This window comes from Parasteatoda tepidariorum, chromosome 3, assembly GCF_043381705.1.
Source record: "Parasteatoda tepidariorum isolate YZ-2023 chromosome 3, CAS_Ptep_4.0, whole genome shotgun sequence".
Taxonomy (NCBI): Eukaryota; Metazoa; Arthropoda; class Arachnida; order Araneae; family Theridiidae; genus Parasteatoda; species Parasteatoda tepidariorum.
Genome location: NC_092206.1, coordinates 1,702,879 through 1,719,788, shown reverse-complemented (window position 1 = coordinate 1,719,788; position 16,910 = coordinate 1,702,879). Strand labels below are relative to the sequence as shown.

The 16,910-nt window shown below is 27.2% G+C and overlaps 1 long non-coding RNA gene across 4 annotated transcripts in view; it reads right to left on the bottom strand.

Annotated features, from left to right (window-relative positions):
- Positions 1–6,197: 6,197 nt before the first annotated feature.
- Positions 6,198–16,910, bottom strand: part of LOC107453831 (uncharacterized) — a 37,851-nt gene continuing 27,138 nt past the window's right edge. For 2 of the 4 annotated variants that reach the window (XR_006226603.2, XR_011636307.1), the window contains 2 exons: positions 13,988–14,066; positions 6,198–12,417 (listed from right to left, as the gene is read on the bottom strand). This is a non-coding gene — a long non-coding RNA (uncharacterized lncRNA). The remainder of the gene's footprint in view (positions 12,418–13,987; positions 14,067–16,910) is intronic. The other 2 variants (XR_011636306.1, XR_011636308.1) reach the window with 2 other exon arrangements.

The following is a 16,910-nucleotide window of genomic DNA, read 5'->3' as shown; positions in this document are numbered from 1 at the left end:
TATATAATGCCTGACATTTTTAGGCAAAGTATGAAATATGAGAAGTATTACATACTTGCCTAGGCATTATATATAATGCCGGATGCTATTTAGGTAAAGTATGAAATAAACGTCCAGATGAGGTTATTATGTAAATAATGTACACGTTACTGTGAATGACCGAAATCGGTGGTTGTTGACTTTCACAGGTGAATGTTGACAATCAAATTAGTCGCTTTGGTGAATGTCCGAAATATTTATTAAATCCGATTAGATATTAATTTATTCGTGGATATAATTACATTTATTCGATATTTTAATACTTACTGACGATAGATTAGAAGAAACATCAGCGTTCACTTAACCATTAAAAAAATATCAGTGTAGGGTATACCGGGCAGTGGCACTGAATCTTAAAAAAACATCAGTGTAGGGTATACCGGGCAATGGACCTTGACCTTAAAAAAACATCAGTGTAGGGTATACCGGGTAAATGTGTGAAATATAAATCATTTCATACTTTGCCGGCTAGTTTTAGGCATTATATATAATGCCTAGACATTATATATAATGCCGGATTTCATACGTTGCCGGTAACATATATAGCGAAATAGTGAATGCGAAACGAAAAACAGACATTAAAAATTCACCTAGCAATACAGATTATAATAATTAAAAGATAGAAAAAAAGTAAGTAAAATATAATAAAAAATTATAGTCAAAAGACAGTAAATGCCACTTCTATTATTTCAGAGTAATGTTCAGCGAAATAGTGAATGCGAAACAGAAAACAGACATTAAAAATTCACCTAGCAATACAGATTATAATAATTAAATGATAGAAAAAAAGTAAGCAAAATATAATAAAAAATTATAGTCAAAAAATAGTAAATGCCTCTTCTATTATTTCAGTTATATTCAGAAAAAAAAAAAGATTTTATAGACTCACCGAGCAATAATTAATAAAANGCAATACAGATTATAATAATTAAATGATAGAAAAAAAGTAAGCAAAATATAATAAAAAATTATAGTCAAAAAATAGTAAATGTCTCTTCTATTATTTCAGTTATATTCAGAAAAAAAAAAGATTTTATAGACTCACCGAGCAATAATTAATAAAATATAAAAAAATGTAAACAAAAGATTTCTCTCTCTCTCTCTCAGATTAAACACGATTTTCGTTATGTGCGGCCATCCACTTCCGCAGATAATCGCCGCTTTTATATAAAGATATGTCGATCTCTACTATACGATTGTTTGTAACAGCTTGTCAGGGAAGTGAAGGTGGCTTGTGCGCCACCACATTACCATAATCATGTCGCTGCTCTCAAAATTGTGGAGCCTTAACCCCTAGCTTGTAGTGGACTTTTACTGGAATGCTTTACTGTACAGTACCTGGTCGTATTATTCGACGCACAGTAAGATTCTATGTAAAATAATAATTATTAGGTGATACTATGCTGCTTTACTGTTTTCACTCCGATGAGATTGGTTTGCATTTGTTTGCGCTCCTGTATCAATGGGTTAACATTGTATAATGCAATACGTAAAAAATAAATACAAATAGGAAGTATATAAAAAATTTCTTGCATTACATGTATGCTTAAATGTAAAAGTATTGCCTATAAACTCGTGCAAATCATGTGATTATTAAAAATAATACAGTGCGTCTAATAATTTGATCTGATTATTATAGTATACTGATATAATACCTGATGTATACCTGCCAACATTCATTCTTTTCGAGAATGGATTTTCCAAGTGGTAGTAAAACAATTACCGAAAAACAGTTTTACTCAAAAAGATATTTATATTTTAACCAGGTTGAAATTCGCTATCGTGAGGACAAATATGCTTTTTATGTATTTGTTGTAATTATTTATACGTAGTGGTGGTCAAACTCATTTATAATATATTGATATAATTCAAAAAGTTTAGTGAAATAACATGAATTTTGCTAGCACTTTAAATATGAAAAAAAAATCTGGGAAAACCGGAAGAGTTGGCAGGTATGCTAATGTAATAAGTATTCCATATTTATATAATATGTTGTCTAATTTATCCAAACGTCGAATTTATATTATATATCGTCTAATTTAATCCATTGATACACTAACGTAAACAAGTGCAAACCGTGTAAAAAAAATAAAGCTGTAATGAATCACCCTGATAATTAAGATTTTATATAGAATCTTATAGTGAGTCTGATAATTTGGCGGGGAATAAAATAAATTCCAACGAGTGAGGAAAATCATGTTTCTGAATACGAACAGCGCACGAACTTCATATAACATGTTCATAACTCATTTTGAATTGTGTCATAATATTTCTATTCATTCATATTTATTGAAAAGATGTGTATAGAAAAAAAGAAAGAATTCATTTTGAGTTAGTTTGTCAAATAGAGTCATCACAAATTATTTAACAATGTGATTTAAGCATATTAAAGTTTTTGATTCAATTTTATAGAAACGTATGTCTTTTTTTATCTTACTACAAATAAATTAGTATTTTGATAAATTTTATTTACGACAGAGTCAAAGTTCTCGCACTGTAGCAAGAAAACGCGAATATTATTTTTTGAAAATTATCTCGATAAATCGAAAAATTTTCATGTGTTTAATCAAGGGTGAAAATAATTAGGCCAAACTATTACTGATGTTTAATTAAATGTAGTAATATATAGTGGTTGTCCTGTGGTAATAGATGCGGTGGTAACCGATATTTAATAAAATTTCATACGTGATGATCTGGATAGCCTGGTTGGTAGGGCTCTGGTCCCATGTCTAGAAAGTCGTGGGTTCGATCCTCGTCGGACAAGGATTCCCCGTGTAGTAAATGGTGCCTGGTGCACATTAAATCTGAATAGTAATAGCCGCTGTTGGAGGGACGGAAGTGACGTCATCATGGAAAGTCAACCGGAGCTTATTTCTGCCCCAAACGGAAGTTGTTTATTTCTGCCCACCCATTGCAACTTCCGACTGTAGGCGGGCAGAAACAGGCAACTTCCGGTTAGGGCAGAAATAAGCTCCGGTTGATTTTCCATGATGACGTCACTTCCGTCCCTCCAACAGCGGCTATTACTACTAATCTGTCGAGTCATAAACTCCTCCATGTCCTCACAACAAATCATACCTCTGGTTGCACAGATCCAAGAGTTTCCTTGTCTTCTGGATTGGGCCAATATTACAAGGCTACGGAGTTGAACATTATAGCAGTCGTAAACCCAAAATTGGGTCGACTGTTCAACGACTGTTACAAAATAAAATGGAACAATTTAATACGTACCTAAAGTAGGTAGGTGAGAGGGGGATCAGTTGGATAAAAGGGAAATCTTCAATAAAATTTTCATTTATTCTTTAAATTTTTCTTCGTCATAAATCGTAAATTGGCAACACTGATATACACTTCCATGCATAAGTATACTACGAATACTTCAGAAGAAATTTGCTAAAGAAGGTTCTTAAGGTGCAAAAGTAAATTTTCTCTTTACTCCTTTATTCATATGCACTGGTGTAAGAAATTAAGAGAATTTGCAGACTTGGTCGATTATCTCTAAGACTACTGGACCGATTTTAATTAAATTTGATATACAGGGTGTCCCAAAACGACCGCATAAACTCTGCACAGCTAGATTCCTCGTTGGGAGTACATACATGAAAACTGCCCAAAGAAGCGTTCCTGTACGATTCATACTTAACGAGAAAAATATGAAAAACAAAGTATGACGTCACTGCCGTTGCAAGAGAAAACACTTCATTGAACATATCAACAGAATTATATTCTAAAGATACTTTTCTTGCTCATCAGAAAGGAAAGAAATACTCCTGATTTGTCAGTTCTTATTTCAGAATTAAGCCGACCGGCCTGTGTAGGGGGCAGGGAACTGTCTTTGCATCAGAAAGGTTCTGGGTTCGAATCCCGGGCAAGGCATGGATGTTTCTTTCCTTCTATCAGTGTTCTATGTCCCTTCTCCTTTGTGTGTGAATCTGACCCGCCCTATAAACGAGTTGTGGTAATGTGACGTGGGCGACGGTGGTCCACCGCCATGGCTGCGCCACAGGTGCCCACTGGGTAACGAAAAGAGAGTTAGCAGTTCTGTCACTTTCTGTAGCCGATGGACAATAGTTCCAAGTGCCCACCATTAAAAAAAAAAATTCAGAATTAAAAAAATTTGCCAATGACTAGNCACAGGTGCCGACTGGGTAACGAAAAGAGAGTTAGCAGTTCTGGCACTTTCTGTGGCCAATGGACAATAGTTCCAAGTGCCCGCCATTAAAAAAAAAATGCCAATGACTGACTTGCTTCAGCTAGAATTTTAAATTGATAAAATAAAAAAAAGATGAATAATAATAATTCTGATATTACATAAATTTAAAAGATACTTCGCTCCAGAAATTATGTTTTTTCTTTCATTTTTTGAACAAACAGCATAATTTTTAAAGAAAATGATAAAAACATTTCATATTTTAATAAAATATGACTAAGAGTTGGGATTTTGTTACAAATTCAAACATTCGGAACACCATGAAATTGGGGAGGAATTCCATTTTAAAAATAAAAGTTTTCGGCGATCATGACTTTCTATGATTTTTTTTAAGAAATAGTTAAATTTTCATTTGCTCATTAATCACTAATAATTAAGTATCATTAACATTTCATTACAAATTTTGTTCAATACCGAAAATCATGACTTTCCATGACTATATCGAAACTAGATCACTGTTTAATTTATTATCGTTTTCAAAGAAATGATCTAGTTCATCACTTTTAATTTATGATCTAGTTCATCGCTTTCAACAGTTATGGCTATTTTAAATAAGTATTTAATATGAAACTTTATTTATCCAAAAAACAAATAGATAAAATCTTTTGAAATTTGATAAAAAAAACAATGGATTCCCAACTAAAGTAATAAAATTCTATGTAAAATCATTGAGTTAATCGTATATTATTGTAGATATATTTACTAAAAATTTAGTTTATATAATTTTTCCACGTGAAAATCCATTTCAGGCAAATCCGTGGCTAAAATTATTTACTAAAAAATTTCTTTGTTAATTTATATAATTTTTCCATGTGCAAATCCATTTCGGGCAAATCAGTGGCTAAAATTATGTGCGAAAAAGGCAATTCATGTTTCTTTCTCTTTTCTATTTTTTTTCTTAAATAAATATTAATTTTCTAAAATTATTAATTGTCAACTTCTTTAAATTATCCAGCATAATATTACCTTGCCATAGAGTATTAGTGTAACTAACACAATTTCAAACTCTACACATACTATAAATAATAATAATAATAATGTATGCATACCATGACTCATTCTTAGGAAGGATAATATTTTTCCTCACATCATAAAAACTTTTCATATAATATAAATTTTCTAAGCTTTTAGTCATTTGTTACATTTAAGGCCTTTTTAAGAACTTTCAGGACACATTTTTAAGGTCATACAAATTATGCCGTTCTCTCTATCTGTTTAATTAACTTAATCATATGATTTTGAAAAATAGCAAAAGGTTACATGGCCCTGCATTCAAGGTTAAAAATCAAAAATTAATAATATAAAATATCTACTAAAAACTAACTAAAACTTAATAATTTTGTTAAATATCGTATGATTATTGTACACATACCTAGATTTAAAATCAGGAAGGATAATAGTTTCTAACCTTCTATACCAACCTTTTCCATAAAACTCTACTAATCAAACTCATTGAGCTAGGATATAGTACATACTCAGATTACAATTAAATCAGGCAATAGCTCTTGCTTCACTGTCCACCATTTGGCCAAGAAGTAATCCAACTAAATGTTTAAACTATATTGGATCTTTAGCAATTTCACTGAAACCCTAATATAGTTCACCATTTAGTTCACGTTTGGATATGTTAAAAATATGAAAATATAGCTTAAACAAATCTACTGGGATTTTATAAAATAATTTTCAAGCAGAAACTAAAAAATAAATAAACAAGTGTAATTTTACATAAAAAAATATACTATGCAAAAATATAATAAAATATAGGACTATGTAAAAATATAATACCATGTGAAAATATAATAATATGTAGGACAAAATAAATTTTAAAAAAACTAGTAGTTTTGAAAAAAAATTACTAAAAATCTTGCAATTTATTCTATTATCAAAGAATTCATTTTAAAAATAAACTATTGTAAGAACGCAAGACGATGGAAGAAAAACACCATCATAAAGAGCTCTGTATTTTTTATTATACATTCACATTAAACATTTAACAATAAAGGGTAATAATAAAACATTAACTAACATAAAAAAAGAACTTGAAAGTTTTACTCAAATGAGTAGGAAAAGGGGAACCATGATGGTTCGCAGAGCTCGTCTTGCGTCATCTCCAATTAAGTCAGAGTGAAGACTATTGTTATTGCTTTTGCAGATAGAGGGGTAGTGCCATCTGGTGCTACGAATTAACTATCCGCTACACTATGAATATTGTTAAATACATACCAAAGTAAAACATCATACAGGAAAGTAATTTTCACCACACTCTAGAAATTATGGCAAACAATAATAATAAGAACAATTAATAATATCAAAGTTACAGACGCTAATAAAAGCATGCATTGAGAAAGAAAATATTATAAAATTCTTAAAAATAAATAAATAACAAAACTGTATTTAAACCTATAACTTTCCCAGCTTCAGCCTGATGCAAAAATCACACGCAATATAAAATTAATTATTATTATATTTATATATAATAAAATCAATGATGAAAAATTTCAAACATTAATAAAAGCATGCACTGAAAAAGAAAATATTATAAAAGTAATTCTTAAAAGAAAAGAAAAAGCAGTAGGTATAAATCTCTGTAAAAAGTTTCCAAGAAAATGTTTTGTTTATAAATCACATACACAAGCAATTCCAGACATAAACACGTATATCTTATAAATTATAATTTAACATACAGAGTTTATCCCAATATATAAAGGTTAACATAAAAGTTAATATAACATTATAGAATAATAAAGTATTATAAATATAGAATATCATATTAAATATCCACATGCAAAGGGGAAATAAAAAAATTTATATGTTTTCAAACATTATAAAGAAATAAACTTGAAAAGTAATTAATTTCCCAGTTTATTTAAAAAGTAAACATATAAAAAGCATATCATACTATAAAAGTAAACTTTATTTTTAAAACTGTTCGTTGAAAATTCAAATTTCAGCATTCCTTATGAATTTTTTTTCAATTTTATGTAACAATTTCTTTACAGTTCTATCCCAATGAACTGGAAACGAAATTTTTTTTTTTATATGAGCCTTAAAATATTTTTGAAAAATAATAACTTTTTTTTCCTTTTCAAAAATCAATGCTTGAAATTAAGAGGCACATATATGTCAAATTAATGAAGAAATCAAAAATCAAAGTTATACTTCAAAATTCTACAATAGATGCCCTACACTTAATTGTTAAATCAAAGCAATTCTGCAGCAACCAATGGGTGGTGGAGGCAAGCTTTTAACCATCAATCAGCAACTGTGTGTGGGTCTGTCACCGTCCTTCATAATTATACCTCAGTTTGTTGGATAACTCGGCCATTGCTGTAAATTTCAGATAATAAAAATTAAGACTAATGGATTTTATCATGAAGCTTAAAAAAAATTATTATCTTTCATCAAAAACATTATCTTAATGAATTTGTACAAATTGAAACTAATTGTAAAAATATTCTGTGAAAGATTAGATAAAATATATATTCATTTTACATGTTAACTTTTAAAACTGTAAAGCTGATCACAAAAATGATAATAAATTGAAATGGAGAATAAAAAACAGTTAACTATGCTGTATTAAACAAGATAGTCCCCAAAACAACTTGACAACATTTAGAACACACTTGGTTTGTGATGAAATTTAATGCATAATAATCTGAATTGGCCATACTGAGTCAAACTTAATCACTATTACATACTCAAAAATAGGGAAAAATCACAATGTTATATCAAATAACTTGACTAAAATTCAATTAAACTTATTTGTTGATGTAAAATAAGTTTTTTAATGAAATATTTAAATAAAAATAAAGTTTAAAGGTCTCACTTTTCAAACTTTAAAAGTCATACGATTTAGAGGCGTAATTCACACAAAGGCAGAATGTAGTTTTTGAATTGATTCAGCATCTAATTATTGCTTTTGATTGAGCATCAAACTCAAGTTAAAATCTTACATTATTGCATACATTAAATAACAAAGTTAAACAGTTCTAGAAACTATGTCTGACAAAAACATAGGGGAAAAGAACTTGGACATTTAAAAAACTGTATTTATCTTAACATAATAAAACCCTTGATAGAGTTGATTTCAAAATAAAAATATCTAATTGTTTCTTAACTAACATTTAATAGATATTTGAATGATTCTAAAAATAATGCAGATTAATCCCAAATACTTCTAACAGAACTTTAATTTTAGGTACCTAAATTATTTTAAAATGATTTAGTTTCATTAATTAGTAAAGAAGGTTTGTAAGAAGATATAAGGCTAGTATAAATATTTTTAACATAATATTATAGATAAAATTTTGTTCTGCATCACTTTGTGATTAAATGATAATGTTATACAATAGTAACAAATTTGTAACTGTTAGTTAGAAAATGCATTATGATAAAATAATGCAAAAAAGTAGATAAAAATCATATTTACAGTTAATAAAATTTAAAACAATTTAATTTATTATCATAGAAATCAATTTAAGTTGTGATATATTTTCATTCAACTTAAACTAGATTTTAAAAAAATACAATACAATAATGAAAATTTTTAACATTGCTGATCATAAAGGCACACACACACACATATATATATATATAACAATAAGTAAATACTACAAATAGCGACTGTAAAGAATGTTAGACATGATTAAGGTCATAACTCTATTTCAATATAGTCAGTAAATAAAATAATTTTTTAAAAAAAGAGCTTATTCATTCACACAATATTTTATTGAAATTAAAACTTAGATATAATGACATAATTTTAAAAGCTTCGTGTATTTGCTGACAAATAAGCAAATACAATTTTGTGAGAGGAGTTACTTAAATGCCCCTTTTAGTTTAAAAATAAAAATAGATTTTAACGAAATAAAATATTAATACTTAGTAAATAAAACTAAAATTATAAGTATTACATTTTCTCTATATTTGTAACATTTTTTGAACTACAGAATTTATATTTTTAGGCTACATTATAGAGGCCTTTTAAGAGACTTTTTAAAGCTATTTTTCAATTTTTTAAGGCCAACTGAAATCAAGACATTATACAAAATTCAGTTAGAAGAGTTGCACATTGTTTAAACTTAGATTCAATAATTTTATATGTACTCAATATTTAATTAAAGATCCAGTTCTGATAAGTTAACACAAGGAATTTAAGTAATATGAAGGAAAAAGAGATTTGAGGTTTGAAATTTTATTAAATGAAAAATTTTGTTTTTATAATTATGTAATTTGTATGTAGGAAGGGTCATATATTAATGTTTTTTAACTTATAGACCATATAACAAAGAATTAATTTATTGTAAGAATGTAAAAGCACATGAATTTCTTAATTATATTTTAATGATATGAAAAAATGGATTTTCTCATTCACACCCTTTTAAAGCGTTTCAATTGGTGTCTTTTGCTTTTATTTAGTCTCTATTCTTGATAAAAAAGTTTTAATTTTTTTCTTCTTTCAATTGCATATTTAAAAGGTATAACATTTCCTTCAGTAAAGTTTCACTTCCGTTTCCAACCTCCAAACTTAAAGTCAGATATTTAAAGTAAATTTCCAACTAAGCACTAAACATGTTAATTATTTTTTGTGAAAACTTTGGTTGTTAAATGATAAGTTTGCTAGAAATGTTTATTGCAGTTTTTAATGAATTTTTCACATTTGTATAAGTCATTAGAAAAGTGCTGTCCTTGTTTATTTTTTGCTATCGTCTGTTACAATTAATATTATCAGATTGAACATTAAAAACGCACTTATTAAACCACATAGGAATGAATGGTTGTATGATTCCTTATTCTTTCTGTACAAGTGAAACATTGCAAATTTTTGACTATAGATTCAAGAATTTTGAACCCAAATCAGCTTAAAAGTAAGAATACTAGTATTGCACATCACTACTGTTCCCATCTTGCCTTTATTTTATAATTTTTACATAATTTTTTTTATATTTTATCATTGATAAACCTTTTAATGGTATTTCTTGAAGGAAAAAAAAACAAAACATTATATGGTTCTAAAACATAACTATGTAAACTCAAAATATTATTTTTCCATGTCTAATAACTTAGATATTTGGCACTACTTTGCGACTAATTCTTTCTTTTAACGATAGGGATAAAACTGTGTTATTAGAGAATTACAAATTTATTATCATAAATTAATGATTTTTACTGAATTTTTCTCAAAATGAAAATAATTTTAAAGAAAAATAAACTTTGAGAAGCAATATTTAAAAAATTGAGTAAATTATTTATACACATTTTTAATCAAAACATTAAAATCAATGTATCAGAAATATCTGTAATTAGCATTTGTGACCAGTTTGGTTCTGATAAGGAACTTGTCATTTTTCTGTTCCTCACTACATGGTCGGGTGTTGTGGTAATATAATATTTCAAATATAATTCAATAATTTATAGAACAAAACTTCAAATAAACCTTTACTGGCCTTTATGGATTGTGTGCCCGGTCAGAACATTATGTCCAAGGCATACACAAATTTCAGTTATATCATTTTATTTCAATTAGTCAGTAATTTATAAACAAAAATTTCAAATAGACGCTAGTGGTCTTTATGTGCATCAAATTTTTTACTGTACCCAAAGCGCACATAACAGAGCTTGAATTCATAGAATATAGCAAAGAAGATGTTTGCAGCTTTCAAAATCCAATTTTTAAAAAAAATTGATTACTTGATTTTTTAAACAATTACAGCAAAAAGTATATAAATCGTAACATCTTTCAAGTAGATAACAAATCAAAGTAAAGATATTTATAATCAAATTTTAAGTTGAACACAATAACAATGAGCAAATTAATAAAAACAGCTAAATATAATTCCTTGTATAGCACTAACAATGAAATTAGATTTTACGATTTAAAATTAAAATTATTTTTAAAAGAAATAAATATATGTATTTTTTGTTGTTTAGTTATTGTAAAGTAAATTTTTTTAAGTAAATTTTTATGTTATTCTCAATTATTTTTTTTCTTTTGAGTAAAAGAACAATTGATTATATAATGTAAAGACTAACAGAATAAATAATATTGATTTTGCTTCATTAGAAAACTGTAAATGTAATTTAAAAGCCACTTTAAAGCACTAGTTTTTATATATGGTTTAAAAAATTCTTTGATGTAACTTTATTCTTGGATGTAACGGTCATAAAATAAGTTAATTGTCTTGATATGAAAATAGTTATTCTCTATTAATTACAAAATGTAAACCATTAGAAACTGACTATGTAGCTTTGTTATTGATTACAATAGTTGCTATCAACTTGGATAGAGAAAGAAGGAATTTAATGAAACAAAAGAGAAAGATCTATGCAGATTACATATGAATGTGCTCAGGTATTTGAATTGTTTTCCATATGCAATAACAGAACAGTGCATTTTCATGAGCAAACAATTCAATTTACGCCAAAGGAAACCCATAAAATTCTAATACCAATTTAATACCAATGTGATGAAGGTTACAACATGACATGCAATGGTATATGATAATCTCTGGTAGATAGGATTTATTATCCAGGAAATAATAATGAGAAACAATAAACTAGTTTTAATACTAGATCTGGTAGGAATGTTTTACCCTCATTAAGAGTTAGACAAACAAGAATTTCTTAAAAATAAAATTTTATGCAAAATTTGCTGCATGAACGTGGTGAACATTTCAAATTATATCTAGGACATGATATATGATACATTTGAAATAATGAATGTGATGCAAATGTTTTATTAAAAAAATTTAAATTGTCTTTAAAAATAAATTGTTTTATAGTGAAAGATAAATCTAATATTTAAGCTGCTTTTACTTTCATATGTCATTCTGGTACCATAACAGTTACTGCTCTTCCATTATCATTGGAGAGTAAAAAACTAAAAATTATGTTTGTTTATAGAACACAAATAATTAAAGTCTGTGTCAAGACACTGAAACAAATGCCCATTGAATGAGAGTATGGGGCCATGCGTCCAAGACATAAAAAAGAGATAAATTTAAGAGTGTAACAACTACAGAGTAACCACCTCTTTAAACAAAGCATTTTAAATCCTAACAAACATTTTAATGCAAAAGACTATTACCATACAGTGCAAAAGTCATCGAAATTATCAATGTGGATTAGAAAGAGAAAGATCAAGACCAGATCCACACAATCACATAAATCTGGGGAAAAAAGCAAAATTAATATTTATACATACCATATATTTTTTGACTTTAAGACAGCATATGATGGCATAGATAGAACAAAATTATATTAGGCAATACTCGATTTAGAAATACCCATGAAACTAGATAAATCTTACTAAAATGACACTTAATAGAGTTAAATGTAAAGCAAAACTAGGCAAAGTAAAACCTATACGAATATTTCTAAGAGTGAGATTCCATGTCATTGAAAAAGTTATTAAAGACTCAGTATAACAGTTTAAATGTTAGATTAATTTATTAAATATAGCAAACAAATGTTAATATGGATTAAGAAATCACTTGAAATTAAAACACTTAAGCATAAATTAAAGATTTAATTTTGTGTGGAAGCGCATTCTGGACCATGAACAAAACAAAGGAAAACATGTTCTAAGAGAAAAGAAAATATTTGGCACTTTCAAAAAAATAATGTCTGGAGTATAATAACCAAATATTGTGAAAACTAAAAAGGTATATCAATTAAGATGACTTGGATACACAGATACAATGATTTAAACCCAAAGAAAAAAATGGCAAACAGGTAAACGAAACATCAAGTGGCTTGATACACTTGAGAAAATGTCACATAAAATTGGGATCAACCATTGGAAAACTATAACAGTGGATCATTCCCAATGAAAGAAACTTAAGGAGAGAGTCTTGGCCTGTAACAGGCTGTAAAAATGCAGAAAAAGAAAGAACTATTAATTTTTTTAAAATTCCTATTTTTAAAATGTTAAAAAAGGTTAAAAATAATAAATGAATAAGATTATTAAGTAAGGTTAAGAATTGTCCTTAGAAAAAATAATTAAAGTGAAATATGCACATTTTTTCAACAGGTAAAATAAAATTTAGTTAATAAGTAATATGTTAATCAAAAAGAATCTCATTTAAAATTATACAGATATCAATGTTTAAAAGGGTCAACTAATAAACATTTCAGTATGGTCCAAATTTATTTTGAAATAATTTATCTAACAAATAATAAAAAATACTGAAGGGAACAATGAAATTTTTTTTCTGGTCTGAATTAAGAGAAAAACTAGTCATTTCATCAAAGATATTTAAAGAGTGTGTCGAAGTGTATTTCATGAAAATCAAAATTAATTTTAACACAATATTTTCAATTTGGAAAAAAAATCATAAATAATATTTATTGCTAATAAATGTGACACTTTCTCATGAATCAGTCATACTTTCAGTTTGAGAAACAAAAGATTACATGTAACAGTTTTTATAGTATTATCAGATTAAAAGAAATACAGGGTTATTCATAATTCCCTCCGGGGTTTTGAAGCGTTTTAGTAAAAAAAAGAAGACGAATATGAAAAAAAGAAACATATGAAATTATTCCGAAACTATTAAAGTTTTATTTACATACATTACAGGTGTTCTATGCGTGAACCCTTGGTCACATGGCATACATCAATGCGATAGTCCAGTTCCTGCCCAGAGGGAATTATGAATAACCCTGTACAAAGAAACTCCAAATGTAAGCTTCTTTTTCATTACAGACAGCATATTTCGCAGAAGAAAAAAAAATTACTTTTAACATAGCTGAAACAGCAGGTAAGCAAAAATGATGATGGAGCAGCAGCTGTGGGTTTGACTCCTTGTTTCCGTTGCTAAATGAAAAGAAAACAATTGAGGAGAATGACAAATACACAAAATTACTATTCTATTTCTGGTTATTGAGAAAACAACTACATAAAATTATGCATGGAGAAAATTTCTTAATAACAAAAAATGGTTACTTGGAAAGAAATTTTTTTTTTTATCAAAAGCAGTTATGTTAAAAGATTTTTAAATAACCTGTTGACACATTGTTCAACTATCTGTAGAAAAATGAACTAGTTCATTAATAGTAAAACCATGAAATTTAAACCTCTTTTACAAAAATTTCTGTTTTATATTTTTAATATTATATAGTAATAAGTAGGAAAACTTTTAAAACTTTCATGATTCAAGTAAAAGTGTAAAAACAATAAAAACCTATAATCAGGAACCTTAAAGTTGATTTGATTTCAGATTTTTTCACCTTAAACATTAATTACATAATAAAAAATATCAGTTAAGAAAATAGTTTTAATTAGACAGCATAGCTAAAAAGAATTAAGTTTTTCTTAAAATATAAAGTGAGATAGCAGATAAATGTTTTCAGAAATCTCGATTACTGAATTGTAGTTTATAAGAAAAATTTGAATTTTGTTTATTATGATTTGTTTTTATAAGCTAAAATTCAAATATATAAGAACCTCAATCGATCCTTTCTCGAGGAACTATTCTTCACAAACCACAGATGCAGGAAAACGACGACTCAGGGTTAATTTTTAATAATTTGGAAATGTATGAAAATTAATACAATTGTAATAAGTATAAAACATTTAACTAAAAAGTTATTCAAAATATTTACAGTGCAAAAAAGGGATAAATAAATGTATTAACTTCCTTAAAATATTTGGAAATTTTAGTTTTCTTTTTTCTTAGGACAAACAATAAATTTTTAACAGCTGTTACAGATTGTAGTTGATTTTCTGAAAGTTCCAGTGAATACAGAAAGCTCCTTATTGTTTTTAAGGTTTTGAGACCGCTGTAAATGTTTGCTTTAATTGGTTGCATTAAGTTCAGTCTTCATTGGAATTATATTGCACTTATTCCACTTTTACAACTACTTCTTTAACCGACTACATCACAATGTTTTTTATCAATTGATGCATAAACATCAAATCTGTTGCTTCAGGTGTTTTACCCAAATTGTAATAAATCCACACTTTTTTTCACTATTAGCATTAGGATTCAGAATATATTGTTCGGCTTCTCAAAACAAATTAATTTCAATATTTTTATCAAATGTTGGTAAAAATTCTTAACAAGGAAAAAAGTAAGGAGCATAAATATATCTTGATCAGAGTAAATTCTTTTTAGTGAAATATCATCTTTACTGAATATCATCTTAAAGTAAAAATAAACAGAAATTAAGAGAATTGCAAGCCATATTATTTCAAAAAATAAAAATACCTTATTTTAAGAGGTCTTGACACTGACTTAGATTATTATTGAGTAAGCGTACATAACTCAACAAATCTACTCATTATTACTTCTTCAAGATAATGATTTGTGTTAGCCTTTATTTAAATGTTACAAATTAAATTTTAAGTAAATTTTTCTTAATTCAAATTTAATTTTAATGTTACAAAAAATTAGACAAGAATCAAAACTTTCTTCTTTACACAGATTTAATATTGCCAATATGCTTTTAAACATTTAACAGTTAAAACATAATTCTTTGCATAGATTCTGTATTGTAATGTATGAATGAAAGTCTACAAATTTGCTTGCAGTTTATGATCACAGAAAAATAGTAAAAATCTAAGTTGCCGTTTTAAAATATAATAACTTTAAATACACTTTCCATTCATTATGTGGAATAAATAAGTACACCTATGTGTCTCAAATTGTTACTATACATTTTTGCATATCTTGAAAGTTTTACTTGTCAGAAAGTATCATCAATAGTTATTTCATTGGACTATAAAAAGAAAAATTTAAAGTATGGAAATAATTAGCAATTCAAAATTATCACAAAAATTAAAAACCATGTAAGCAATAAAAATTTAAAATGACAGCTTTTTCCATGTTCAAAAAAATACTAGTGTACATAAAAATAAGGATTGCAAGCCGAAAATAAAATATTGCAAAATTTTTATCAAATATGTAACATCTAATCTATCATTTTTACTAATTAAAGTCCTGTATAAAATAAAATGATCCAAAAATAATGAACGATGAATACCAAAATGAGAATCACATAGTTTCATACAAGTTATAATTGACAAATTAAAGCAATGTTATTTTTTATTTTATTTTTAATAACATGCTGCATTTTTTATTACTGCAAATATTTAAAATTTTTACAAAATTAGTTGGCAAGTAAAAATTGATTACATATGATTTACTTTTTACCTCTAACATTCTCAATCAATGTAACTTTTTATCTGACCAACTAATGAGAAAAATTTGTTCAAAACTTTTGCTTTAGGGCAATTCCATATGTGACGGAATGACATTTTTACTTGCATGATGACAATTAATTGAAGTTTCTATGCATCTAATTTCAAATAAACATGATTTTTTCTCATGCATATCATTATTATTGGTATAATGTGATTCATAAACTAAAAAAAAAGAATTTTGTATTTTTTTTATTTTTAATTTTATGAACTTTTTACTTGTGTGACGGAATGACATTTTGGCAACCAAGCTTTCGGCATGCCGCTTAGAACTGGTAGTTTCTGTGAATTTTGCAACTATTATTTTCCTGAACTATTTTTTACTTTTAGTATAATGTGTAAGCAATGTAAATTGTGAATTTGGAAAATTAACCTCAGGTTGGTTAGCAGTTATTAACATCTATTTGCTGTGACGGAATGACCGTGACGGAATGACAAAAAGTTTAGTGGAAGAAAGTC